Consider the following 14071-nt stretch of genomic DNA (forward strand, 5'->3'; position numbering starts at 1 on the left):
GGACCCATGTCAGTCAATGAAGGGCAATTGGCCTGCACGCACCCTTCTTGTACCCCAGGATGAAGGACCCCCCCACTCATCCCTGCAGGGGACAGATATAGCTGTGATGTATGGCAGCACAAACTTAAGCAGAACAAAGGAACACACATTGAGTCTGAAACAGTGAAAGATACTCTCACACAAGGTGCTAAGTCAAGTATAGGCTCTGAGGATTCTCTCTTCTGGTAAGGAGATGTTCCAGGCCCAAGGCCCATTCTTATTCAGCCGAGTCGAGGCTCAAAGCACTACATGTATGATACTGCTTTTCCCAACACGAAAGAATTGAAGCACATGATTCAGGTAGAGGGAACTTACTAATACCCAATCAAATAATATGTAGTAAATTTCCTTTCCCACCTCTTCTTTTTTGAGATATCTCTGTCTCCCAAAGCCATATATAATGTATATAAATATATAATATTCATACATTTTTTTTCTTTTCCTTAAATGTTACATTCTTGAGCATATAATCAAGTAGAGGGACTTTGCTACTTGAACTTGGAACTTAGTTCACTCATGGGGCTCTCTGTGAACACCTTGGACATGACTGAAACATTTGCAGATTTTGTTCTTTATATGTGGTCTCACATATAACAGGTTGGAAAGCTGATAGAATCAAAGTAAATTTGTGGTGGAGAGATGAATATCAGTGCTATGGTAGATATTATACATGTAATACATTATAGAACATTTTCATGCTAGTTAATTCATTATATTATTTTCTCCACAGGTCAAAGATAAACCATCTATTTTGACCTCTTATTTTAATTATTGTCCACTATTAATACTAATTGTGGGTCTAAAATATTAGGATACATACATCTCAAGAAAAGTATATACAGATACCAATATTTTTCAAATATAATTTGCTTGGATAATTTCTACATCTCCAGGTAATTTTCCATAAAAAGTCTCTAGTTGCATATGTACCAGAATTTTCATTAAGGTTTTTTCCTTTTTAATTTTGGTGTAGATTGAGTGTAGAAAATGAATCAGCTGGGTGGAGAAGGGCAATGGGAAGCTTAATACATGAACTTGAAAAGAGATTTTGAGAATAGTAATTTCAAAACTTCCTAAAGGAAACACTTTTAATTAAAAAATTTTTTTACCAATGATTTTCAATAATGTAATGATACTTAACATTCTCTTAGCAATTCACATGTGGAATATGCTTTATGTTAATAGAATGCTCAATGCAAGTTTTCCTGGCCTTGTTGTCTCTTGTACCTGACCAGTGGAAAGAGTAAAAGAATGGAGACCCTTTTAAAAAGTTTTGGCTCAGAAATGACACATACTCATATACTTTCCATAGCACTGCAATGGCAAAAACTAGTCACACGGCCATCTCTAGATGCCAGCAGGATGGAGAAAAGGAGGGCTAGTGATGGTGTTGGAAAACGTATCCTGGCTGGGCAGCCACAGCCCAGCAACAACTCTACACTGTAGATGGAAGAATATACATTTTCTTGTACTTCTTTTGCCAAAGTTTGCCCCTCTAGCCACCAAATATCTGGGCAGGGTGATTTTTGCTATGTATTAAACAAACTCAGCTCCTCCTTAGAGAGGAATTCTCTCATCCATTTCTCTCCATGGCTTTTGATTTCACCCATGTTTTCACTTGACATGGGCATTGGAAGTTTGGTTTCTTACTGATATAAATATAAAGAACCAAACTTTGAGACTTAAACAGTTACAGACCTATCTGCTAACATCAGCAGATAAAGCCAATACACATTCTGGTTCTTTTTATCCATTTTTTCCTGGAATCAGAGCTTTAATAGACAGGTGATCTGCCTTCTAAATTACTGCTCAGGAGAAATTATCAATTTTGTCACACATCACACGGAGCACTAACCTTCCAGTCTATGGTATGTATTTCCATGCCTTCTGTTATCTATTTTAGTGTCAAGCTAATAACCACATATTTTAGATTATTGTAAAGGCAAAACTCTACTTCAATGTAATAATGTCTGTATTAAATCATTAGAAACTATTTTTTTTTTAGTCCAAGGCTATTTTTATTTATTTATCTATCTATCTATCTATCTATCTATCTATCTATCTATCTATCTATCTATTTTAATTTATTGGGGTGACATTTGTTAGTAAAATTACATAGATTTCAGGTGTACAGTTCTGTATTACCTAATCTATAAATCCCATTGTGTGTTCACCACCCAGAATCAGTTCTTCCATCACCATATATTTGATCTCCCTTACCCTCACCTTACCCACCTTACTCTCTGGTAACCACTAAACTATTATCTGTGTCTATGAGTTTTTGTTTCTCATTTGTTTGTCTTGTTCTCTTGTTGTTTTTGGTTTATATACCACATATCAGTGAAATCATAGGGTTCTCTGCTTTTTCTGTCTGACTTATTTCGCTTAGCATTATACTCTCAAGATCCATCCATGTGTCACAAATGTTCCTATATCATCTTTCCTTAACGCCGAATAGTATCCCATTGTGTATATATACCACAACTTCTTTATCCATTCATCTATCGAAGGACATTTTGGTTGTTTCCATGTCTTGGCCACCGTAAACAAAGCTGCAGTGAACACTGGAGCACACTTGTCTTTATGGATAAATGTTTTTAGATTTTTTTTGTAGATTCCCAGGAGAGGGATTGCTGGGTCATATGGTAATTCTATTTGTAATTTTTTGAGGAACCTCCACACTGCCTTCCATAGCGGCTGCACCAGTCTGCATTCCCACCAACAGTGTATGAGGGTTCCTTTTTCTTCATAGCCTCTCCAACATTTGTTACTATTTGTCTTGTTGATGATAACCATTCTGACTGGGGTGAGGTGATATCTCATTGTGGTTTTTATTTGCATTTCTTTGATGATTAGCGATGTTGAGCATTTTTTCATATGTCTATTTGCCATTTGTATATCTTCTTTGGAGAAATGTCTCTTCAGGTCCTCTGCCCATTTTTCAATTGGGTTGTTTGTTTTTTTGTTGTTGAGTTTCATGAGTTCCTTGTATATTTTGGATATTAGCCCCTTACTGGAGGCACTGCTTGCAAAAACGTTCTCCCATTCAGTTGGTTGCCTCTTTATTTTGTCGATGGTTTCTTTTGCTGTGCAGAAGCTTTTAAGTTTCATATAGTCCCATTCGTTTATTTTAGCTTTTACTTCCATTGCCTTTGGAGTCAAATTCATAAAAATGCTCTTTGAACCCAAGGTCCATAAGTTTAGTACCTATGTTTTCCTCTATGCAGTTTATAGTGTCAGGTCTTATGCTTAAGTCTTTGATCCATTTTGAATTAATTTTGGTACATGGTGACAGATAACAGTCCAGTTTTATTTTTTTGCATGTGGCTATCCAGTTCTCCCAGCACCATTTATTGAAGAGGCTGTCTTTTCTCCATTGTATGTTTTTAGCTTCTTTGTCAAAAATTATCTGTCCCTATTTATATGGTTTTATTTCTGGGTTCTCAATTCTATTCCATTGGTCTATGTATCTGTTTTTCTGCCAATACCATGCTGTTTTGATTATTGTAGCCCTGTAGTACAAGCTAAAGTCAGGGAGTGCGATACCTCCAGTATTGTTCTTTTTTCTTAAGATTGTTTTGGCTATTCGGGGTCTTTTGTGGTTCCAAACAAATCTGATGATTTTTTGTTCTATTTCTTTAAAAAATGCCATTGGGATTTTGGTGGGGATTGCATTAAATCTGTATATTGCTTTGGGTAATATGGCCATTTTAACTATATTGATTCTTCCAATCTATGAGCACAGAATGTCTTTCCATTTCTTTGTGTCTTCTTCAATGACCAGGACTGTCAAGGAAAATGTCTGTTCAGGATACAGACAGGGACATTTATCACTCTCATGACCTTCGTTCTAGTGATTCACTTTATTCCACCTCAAACCACTTTTTCTTTGTATAATAATTGCCATTGTTTAGAACACTGAAATTAGCCTATGTTCACGATTGTTCGAAATTCTGTCAATAAGAGACTTCCAGAGCTGTCGTTCTATTTCTTGTCCTTTTGTTACAAGAAATACCAGTGTGCTGATAAAATGATGGTGAATTCTGTTATCAGCCTTTACTAAATGACTTCTCTTACTGGTGTGTCATTGGTTTATTATATGACTCTTCATATTTTGGTTAAAAAGGGTTAACATCTACTTTTAATGTAGTGGGGATGCAAATCTTATTTATCAACTCAGATGTGAAAAAATACATAATTTTCTTTTTAAAAACACAATTCATTTTAAGTTTGTTTTATGTTCCATTTTGACATAGGAAAAGAAACTTAGTCTCCATAAGTATAGTATTCTTCTTTCACCAAGTGACAGTGGGAGGGTGGTGTTTATTATGGTGGCTGGTGGAGTGAGTGTGAAGCATGGGAGTTGTATTTGACTTTCAATCCACGGGCATATCTCCTGAGATATATGTTATCCTTTTATTTTTTTATTTTTTTATTTTTTATTTTTTATTTTTTTGTTATCCCTTTAGATCATTGGCCATCAATCTATTCCAAGTGGGCATTGCTTCTATTGCCTGACCTCTTCAGGAATATGGCTCTTTCCGTCCCACCACTGTCATGCTTGAGGCTATGGGCATCTTTGCAAGGCTGTTGAAGTTCCTATTTCCCCAGATGTGAACTTACCTCTTTGTTCCCAGGGCTCTTCCCAGCAGGAAGTTGCAGATTCTCTCTCTCTCTCTGAGATCTATAAACAGCTATATATATTCTTCTTGGTCTGTCTTCTTTCTGGTTCAGGGGAAATTTTCTCCATCTAATTTTCTCTTCTGTTCTACAGTTGTTCATCACAAATTTTTTTTTTAAATGCTTAGAACCCTTTTCTTTCACTAGGGTGTGTGCTTTTTGATAAAGAATGCCAAGAGGATCTTTGTTAGCTACTTCACCTACCTTGCTTCACTAGAATAAAACACACATGGCTGGTTGGATGTAGGCAAAACCCAAGAGGAGAAAAAAAAGTTGGGATAATCAAGTAACAACAACAACAGCAACAACACCAACAGCTTTGTCCCGCCACAATTTACTTCATGGCTATTTCTTATCTTTTCCCTTCTGCCCATTACCTAAAAGCTCCTTGCTCTGATGATGAATCTCTCTGTCAATCCGTCCCCATCTTGGCTGCTCTCACTAGTTCTTGCCAATGGAAGGGAGGACATAAACTTTGATAGACAGCTTACTGTGTCAAATTTGGCTTCAAGTTTTATGTGATATAGAATCATGAAACTGGTTCAATTTTGGAGCAATTTAAAATTTTTTTTTATAAGGTCTGGCTTTTAACTTTGTTTTTGCTGGTTGGCCTAAGGATCAATACATTGTAATAACAATTTTCTGACAGCTGTGAAATCATTATTAGAGTAATAAAGTGATGACCATATATGGCTTCCTAAGTAGATCTGTCAAAATACATTGACTTTTCTACAACTTAGCAAAAATGACAATATCCTAACTAATCTTTTAACAACAGGCCTATTTCCACATGGGTTGTTGATAATTACTGAGAAATAACAATTACGCTAAATATTTTATTCTAAGAAGCAGAACATAAAGATTTTAAAGTCTCAATTTCTGTTTGACAAATAAAATAACCAATAATCTTCCTAAAAGGACTTTGGAATTTAAGGGATTGTTTTCTTTAAAGGAAAACAAAACAAAAATGAGAAGAATGATGCAGATTTCCTTTGCAGCCATTGAAAATAAGTGGGAAAAATCATGCCATAGTAAATACTGGGTTTTCTTCTTAAATGACTCTTTATACACCAACATTGAGCAATCATTCGTTCTATTTATGTTTTCTAGACTAGTTGTCAGCAACATTTTTAGCCTTGTGAAGAAATTATTTTATGTAGGTTAAGAGATATTTTTATGTTCTGTTTTAGTGTTTTTTAAAATGTTAAGTTCTATAAAAATACATGATATGTTATAGATACCACAAGTCCAATGGTGAAATTACAGAGATGCTGGTCATCTTTTTCTATGATGAAAGATAGTAAATAGCAAGGGGAGGGAGGAAGCTTAAAGTTTTTAGAAAGACTTAGTGGGGCTATACTGATATCAAAACCATTGTTTGGGACTTTTGGAAAAGCAGGTATATTGCATTTCTCTAGAATTTGCTCTTGATCGTAGGCTACTGGTGAGAAAAGAGTAGAAAAACTGAGTGGAAGATTTGTATTTTCATTTATATGGCAGATTAGCCCCTAAATTTATCTTTATGCTGAAAAACCCTCAAAATTATGAATAAAATAATTTCAATCATAATGAATTGGTAATCTTGCATGGAATTATTATTTTTTGTGCCAAAAAACCTAGTGAAAGTCAAACTTTACAAAGGACAGTGGGGCACACAGAAGCTTGTTTTTACCCTGAAAACATTTGCTAAACTTGGTACAATTTAAGTGTTGTTTGCATGGTCTCACTGGGTACCTGATCTATGAAATAAAATCCAAGGCTCAACTAAGTAGGTGAATTTAATGGAATATATTCCTCCCATACACCTAATATTCTACTACATCCTCATCACAAGGCTGAACTAGAAATAAATCAAACACTTGTTCCTTTTATTGTGGCAAAGAAAAGTTACTGCCTTGAACTTGGCGCTGAGTAGAAGCAAAAATAAGAAAAATAAAAATTTGGTGCTACAAGCCTCATTTTTATTCAGCCTAAATTTATACTGTGTAGTCTAAAAAAGTTTCATTCTGAGAACTTAAGAGTCATTGTAGCTAGCACTAGGTAGATGGAAAGAAAATCTGAGAATGTAAAGATTTCCCACAAATAAGATTCTAAGGAGACCGAGTAGCTTGCAATTTAAAATAACTAAACACACAAGGCAACATAAAATGTAGCACAGAGAGGTAATGCTATGAAAGTGCTACAGGAAGCATGAGACTTGGAAAGGGCAGTGAAAAGGTTAACATATATGTATTTAGAGAGGAGAATACAAATAGGAGAAAGCAATATCCAAAAACATAAGGGCATGATCCATGAAAGAAATAATTGATAAGCTAAACTTCATTAAAATAAAAAGTTCTCCTCTTCAAAATGGTCAAGAGAATGAGGCGACAAGATGCAGAAAGGGTGAAAATATTTGCAAAAAACCCCCCCAAAACAGACAAAGGACTATCATCCAAAAATATACAAAAATACTGAAAACCAAACAATAAGAAAATAAGCAGTTCAATTAAAAAATGGGTAAAAGATCTACATAGATACTCCACCAAAGAAGATATACTGAAGGCAAATAAACATATGAGAAGTTGCTCAACATTATATGTCATTAGAGAATTGCAAATTAAAACAACGAGATGCCACCACAAATCCATTAGAATTGTGAAAACCCTAAACATTGATAACATCAAATGCCAACAAAGATGTGGAGCGACAGAAACCCTTATTCATTACTTGTGGAAATGTGAAACGGTACAACTACTTCGGAAGGTTTCTTACAAAACTGAATTACTCTTACCATATGATTCAGCAATTGTGCTCCCTGGTATTTATCCAAAAGAGTTGAAACTTATGTCCACACAAAAACTTTCACACACGTTTGTAGTAACTTTATTTGTAATTACCAAAACTTGGAAGCAACTAGATGTCCTTCACTCTGTAGGTGAATGGTCAAACTGTGGTACATCCAGACAACTGAATATTATTATTCAGTGCTAAAATGAAATAAACTATCAAGCAATAAAAAGACATGGAGGAAACTTATATTCATATTACTACATGAAAGAAGCCAATCTGAAAAGCAAGATACTGTATGTTTCCAACTATATGGCTTTCTGGAAAAGGCAAATCCATATAGACAGTAAAGAGATCAGTGGCTGCAAGGGATTGAGGGCAGGGAAAGATGAATAGGCAGCATATAGGGGACATTTAGGGCAGTGAAACTATTCTGTGTGACACCACAATGGTGGATACATGTCATTACACATTGATTCAAACCGTAGAATGTACACATCAAGAGTCAACCCTAATGTAAACTGTGGACTTCGGGTGATAATGATGTGTCAATGCAGGTTCATCAATTGTAACAAATATAGTACACCATTCTGGTGGGGATGCTGATAATGTGGGAGGCTATGCATGTGTGGGGGAAGGGTATATATAAAATCTCTACACCTTCTGATCAATTTTGCTCTGTGTATAAAATTGCTATAAAAATAAAGCCCATTAATAAGATACAATGACTGGTACGCATATATATTTCCTTGGTCTGTCAGTAGATAGTGCAAAAAATAAATCCTGGTTTCTCATACTGTTCTTTAATGAAAGGAATGAAGACTCGTTGGAGTAATGACTGATTCTAGGACTGGGGCAAGAAATATGCAAGAGGAGTCTGGATCATCTTGTAGTACCAGAAAATAAGCAAGTGCTCAATAAAACAAAACAAAACCAGACAAAACACGTAAGGAAACCACAATGATTTGGTATGTCAACGGGACATAAGAGCTGACAGAAAGAGCTCCCAATGGTAAAAACTAATGTAATTTGAGCAACATAATAAAGTAAAAATGGATTATAATGCAAAGTGTCATAAAATAAATAACTATGAATTCATACTGATATAAATAAATGATTGACTAAACAAATGAATGAGGAAAAATACATGTTATCTCCTATGTAAAAGAATTCCAAACAATGTATATAGTTTCTACCCTCAAGGATATAGAGTATAACTCCGGAGTCCTTAAGTGTGGGCTACATAGAGTGACTTCCTTCCAAAAGAGTACACTTTGGGAAAGAGGGAAAAGAAAAACGTTACAGTGGAGAAAGCTAACAAACTACTTCATCCAGTAGATCAAAGTTAACAACAACAATAAGTCATATCTATAATATGTACCCTTGTTAGTATGTGATGAAAATAGTACTGTACTTCTGTAGTTTTTCTGCTATCAAACCATAACCCCAGCCTAATAAGGAGAAAAACATCAGACAGACTCCAACTGAGGGAAATTCTGTAAAATACCTGTCCTGTACTATGCAAAACTGGAAGCTGTCAAAAGAAGGCATACCTGAGAAACTGTCACAGCCAAGAGGAGAATAAATGCAATGTCGTATTCTGGATGGGATCCTGAAATGGAAAAAGCATATTAGGTAAAATTAAGAAAATTTGAAAAACTAAGAACTTTTATTTCACATATCAATATTGATTCATTATTTGTGACACGTACTCTAATATTGAAAGATGTTAGTAATAGGGAGAACTGGGTGTGGAGTATATGGGAAGTCTTTGCACTATCATTCAAAATTTTCTATGCAAATAAATCTATTGTAAATTAAAAAAAAAATACAATGACTCAGAATTTCCGCTAAGTAATGAAAGGCATTAGCAAAAATTGAGAGAAATGACTCTTCTAAGATTCAGGTAAAATTTCATCTACATGTCTGCAAGTTCAACCACTGCTCTCTTTTAGATGGTATAGTGGTATGTACGGTATTTGAATTTGATATTTCTATATTGAATTTGTTGACTAAAACAGTGACTTTTCCCCCTTCTACCATTTAAACTGGAAATGCCACTTAGATCAAGTAACTGAATGAAAAGAAAGATGTGGGTTTTTTTTTTTTTGCATATCTCCATTTATTAGTAAGCCACTTTATCCTTTTTGATAAATGTTGGTATAAACATTTTGTTTTCTATGGATTTGATATAATATATCCTCCTGAAATTCATGAATCTCACAGCTTCAAAATAACTTGATGTAGAAATTATTAGGTGGAATATATATTTAACTTGGTTTAACTTGGTTACTAAAGAAATCTCTGATGGTGTTTGAGCATACCAAGCATTGGTTTAAGACACCACATCGAAGATTGAAGCATAACAATACCACGTGTTAATCTTTAAGATAATTGGAGCTTTTTTTTTAAATGTATGCAAACTTGGTCTTAGGTCAATTTGTAAAGAAAGTACACTCTTTAACTCTTTCTGTCAGATTCTTCCATAACACCAAAGCACTCATTAAAATCCTTTAAGCAAAAGACATAAAGAGAGATAGATTATACATAAAAATATATAAAATCTTTTACCTTCCAGAATTCCCTTGAGGAGAAGGTTAGTGTGGAGGAAAGAAATACTTTGACATATCATTGAATTCCTCAACCCCCCACCAAGGACCTACTCAGTTAACAAAAAATTACTAAAAATTTAGTAAAATGCTTCTGCAATGTAGAATGCAAGGAAAAGAATTTGGTTGCCCTAGGAAGAAGAGAAAAAGAGATAAAAGGAAGAAAAGGCAAAAGAATTACGATGAGAGATGAGGCAGTGATTAAAGCAAGTGATACATGACAGGATTCCATACCACAACTTGTCTTCAAAAAATAATTAAATTCACAAAATCTTGGTGTGAGTGGATTTTTCCTAATTTACCAACGAAATTGATATTTTAAAAAAGAACCAAATAGAAATTCTGAAACTGAAGAACTCAATAAAAGAGATAAAAAATGACATAGAAAGCTTAGAAAGTAAAGCTGATAGATAGAGGAAAGAATTATTGATATCGAAAATAGAAATCTGGAAATGACATAGATAGAAGAAGAGACTTGAGAGTTAAAAGAAATGAAAGAACTCTACAAGGACTATCTGACTCCATCAGAAAGAGCAATACAAAAATAATGGGTATACCAGAAGTAGAAAAGAGAGAGAGAAGGGAACAGAGAGCTTATTCAAACAAATAGTTTACAAGAACTCTCCAAACCTATGGAAAGAACTGGATCCTTGACTCCAAGAAGCAAACAGAATACCTAATTATCTCAATCCAAAAAGGCCTCTTCAAGGCACATTATATTGAAACTGTCAAAATTAATGACAAAAGAAGAATTCTCATGGCAACCAAGGAGAAGAAGATGGTAACCTACAAAGGAAAGTCCATTAAATTACCACTTAAATACAACATAAAGGGTAAAGGAGATAAAAATGTAAAAATACACACACACACACACACACACAAAACAAAGAAGACAATTTGCTACTGCAACTTGGTAATGAACTCACAACATAAATAGGGGTAACTTATGACAGCAAAAATATAAAAGGGGCGGGGGTAAATGTCTGAATTTTTCAGCAGAAACTCTACAAACTAGGAGGGAGTGGAATCAAATATTCCACCTATTGAAAGAGGAAAAAATAACAGCTAAGAATAATATATCCAGCAAAGTTTCCCTTTAGATATGAAGGAGTAATAAAGATCTTTCCAGATATATAGAAGCTGATGGAATTTTCCACCACAAGAACTGCATTACAGGAAATACTGAAGAGGGTTATTCTACATGAAACAAAAAGACAAAAGGATACAAAACTATGAGTAAGATGACTGACAGGCAGACAGAAATAGGAAATGGCAACCCCTACTCAGATTAGTGTCTATACACTTAAATACAATATTAAGGGTAAAGGAGATAAAAATGTAAAAAAAAAACACACACACAAAAAATGAAGAAGGCAATTTGCTACTGCAACTTGGTAATGAACTCACAGCATAAAAAGGGATAACTTGTGACAACAAAAACATAAAAGGAGAAAGGATAAAGGTCTGAATTTGCAAAAGGAAATGGAGGTAAGATGCATGCTGAAGAAAAAGGACTACTGTATATATGAAACTTACATAAACTTAATGGTAACTGCTCAAAAAAGAAAAATCCATAACTGAGATGTATAACATAAAAAAAGAGAAAACAGAGGAAAAATATCATAGACTATCACAAAACTAAAATAACAGACAGAAACACAAAGGCAAAGAAACAATGAAGACCCCGAGCCACCAGTAAACAAAAGATAAAATGGCTATAAGAAATCCTTGTATATCAATAATCACCCTAAATGTAAACAGACTGAACTAATTAATAAAAAGGCACAGAGCAGCAGACTAGATCAAAAAACAAAACCCAATCATATGCTGATTGCAGGAGACACATCTCAGCTGCAATGAAAAATATGTGCTCAAAGTGAAAGGATGAAAAATGATACTTCAAGCAAATGGTATCCAGAGAAAAGTGGGTGTAGCTATACTTATGTCTGACAAAATAGACTTTAAGATAGAAAACAAGAGAAAAAGACGGAAGTTTCATAATGATAAAAGTGACAAGAAGACATTAACAATCAATATATATGCTCCCAATCAGAGAGCACCAAAATATATAAATCAACTACTAACAAAACAAAAGGGAGAAACTGGCAAAAATGCAATTATAATAGGGGATCTAAATACACCATTGTCAGTTATGGATAGATCATCCAAACAGAAAATCAATAAGAAAATATCAGCCTTAAATTACACATTAGACCAAATAGACATAATCAACATTTATAGAGCATTTCATCCCAGAACACCAGACTATACATTCTTTTCTAGTGTACATGGAATATTCTCAGATAGACCATATGTAGGGACACAAAACTAGCCTCAACAAATTTAAGAAGACTGAAATCAAACCAAGCATATTTTCCTTCCACAATACTTTGAAATTGGAGATCAACTGCAAAAAGGAAGAGGAAAACCCCACAAATATGTGGAGATTAAACAACATGCTACTAAAGAACACTGGGTCAAAGAAAAAATAAAAGGTGAGCTAAAAAGATACTTAGAAACAAATGAGAATGAAAAGACAACATATCAAAATTATTGGGATACGGTGAAAGCAGTAATAAGAGGGAAATTTATATCATTACAGTTCTGTCTCAAGAAACAAAAAAAATCCCAAATAAACAACCTCATACCTTAAAGAACTGTAAAAAGAACAAATGAAAACCAAAGTCAGCAGAAACATGAAATAATAAAAATTAGAGCAGAAATGAAATAGAGAGCAAAAAGACAGTAGAAAAAAACCTAATGCAACAAAGAGATGGTTCATGAAAAGATTAGTAAAATTGACAACTCCATGGCTAGACTCACTAAGGAAAAAAGAGAAAAGACACAAACAAAATCAGAAATGAAAGAGGAGAATTTACTATGGATACTACAGAAATACAAAGGATCATACAAGAATACTATGAAGGACTATATGCCACCAAATTCAATAACATGGAAGAAATGGACAAGTCCTTAGAAATATATAAGCTTCCTAGACTGAATTGTGAAGAACTGGAAAATCTAAATAGACTGATCAATAGTAAGGAAATTGAAACAATCATCCAAAACTTCCCCAAAAGCTAAAGTCCAGGACCAGATGGTTCCATTAGTGAATTCTACCAAACATTCAAAGATAATTTAATATCTGTCCTCCTCAAACTCTTTAAAAAAATTGAAGAAGAGGCAATATTTCTTAACTCATTATATGAGGCCAACATCACCCTGATACCAAAACCTGGTAAGGATAACACAAAAAAAGAGAACTTCAGACCATCTCTCTGATGCATACAGATGCAAATATCTTAAACAAAATATGAGCAAATTGAATACTGAAAAGAATATACATCATGGTAAAGTGGGGTTCATTCCAGGGGTGCAAGGATACAGAAAAAGCATTTCACAAGATAAAACATCTATTTATGATTAAAACACTTAATAAAATGGGTATCAAAGGAAAATATTTCAACATAATAAAGGCCATACAATGAACCCTCAGCTAATATCATACTTAGTGGTGAAAAATTGAAACCTTTTCATTTACAATCAGGAACAAGGCAAGGATGCCCTTCTCTCACCATTGCTATTCAACATTGTATTGGAAGTCCTAGCCAGAGCAATCAGGGAAGACAAAGAAATAAAAAGCACCCAAATTGGGAATGAAGAAATCAAATTGTCACTTTTTGTAGATGACATGATTCTTTATATAGAAAACCCTAAAGACTCCACCAAAACCTATTAGAAACAATAAACAAATACAGTCAATCTGCAGGATACAAAATCAATGTACAAAAATTTTGTTCCTATATACTAACAAAATTTCAGAAAAATAAATTAAAAACAACAATTGCTTTTGCAATTAAAACAAAAAGAATAAAATACCTAGGAATAAACAAAGGATGTGAAGGACATATACATTGAAACCTATAACATGTTATTAAAAGAAATTGAAGAAGATACGAAAAAATGGAAAGGCA

The sequence above is a fragment of the Rhinolophus hipposideros genome, assembly GCF_964194185.1.
Source record: "Rhinolophus hipposideros genome assembly, chromosome: 9".
NCBI lineage: Eukaryota > Metazoa > Chordata > Mammalia > Chiroptera > Rhinolophidae > Rhinolophus > Rhinolophus hipposideros.